This window comes from Eublepharis macularius, chromosome 14, assembly GCF_028583425.1.
Source record: "Eublepharis macularius isolate TG4126 chromosome 14, MPM_Emac_v1.0, whole genome shotgun sequence".
In the NCBI taxonomy this organism is placed as follows: Eukaryota; Metazoa; Chordata; class Lepidosauria; order Squamata; family Eublepharidae; genus Eublepharis; species Eublepharis macularius.
In genome coordinates, this window is record NC_072803.1 from 18,491,755 (window position 1) to 18,492,830 (window position 1,076).

Here is a 1,076-nt window from a genome sequence, read left to right on the forward strand (position 1 = left end):
AGAGAAAACTATAAACTAGAAGAGACTTCTGATTTTCTTGGTGATAAATATTACAAAATTTTCTCTTACTGTATGTTTACAAAGAAAATCTCTTTTCTATTATCCAAATTTCTCATTCAGCAAACTCACAAATCATCAAATCATTATTATCTGTTTCATGCAAAAAGTCAATAAGGGATTTCCAATCAGCAATAAACTAATGGTCTTTTCTCTAATCAGTGAAGTAAGTTTAGCCATCGTTGTAAGCGCCAACACCTTCACCAGGCATTCCTCTATTGTAGGCAATATCGGACTCTTCCACTTTTGCATATATAATAATCTCACTGTCATTGACATATATAAAAACAAAGTTCTAAGACTTCTTTCCGGCTGAGTGTCCGTTAATTTCAAAAGAAAGGACTCTGGTTTCAATTGTATATTAATCATTAAAATCTTATGAATTACTCATTATACTTGTGTCCAAAATCTTTTTGCTTTCTTACATGTCCACCACATACGGTAAACAGATCCTTCATGCTGTTCACATTTTGCAACATAGACTTGAAATACTTTTGTACATTTTGGCCAATTTCTCCAGAGTCATATACCAATGATACATCATCTTACAAAAGTTCTCTTTAAGACCAGAGCTTAATGTAAATTCCAACCCACATATTTTCCCATTGTTCCACTCATATATCAATCCCCAAAATTTTGGCCCATTTAATCATAGATTCTTTCACTTGCTCTTCCCTCTGTCTCAAATTTCAACAAGAGTTTATACATTTTAGCAAGCAGGATGATTTCCACAGTAGTCTGGTTGCTGGTGCAATCCTGAGTGAAATCAACCAGGCAACAGGGATCCCAGACAGCCTGCGGGAAATCTGTCTTCATTTTCAGCATTGATTTGCTTTTCACTGACATGCAGAGAGACAGCAGTCCACCTCCATGGTCAGGTAGTTCTACTGTATCTTTGCTTAGACAGTGGATGAATGACACACAAAATTACCCCCCGCCCCTTAAAGAAGAGGCCAACTGGAAGAAGTCACAGCTGGACTGCGTATTATACAGAGACAGAATAGACACACTGCTCGGCG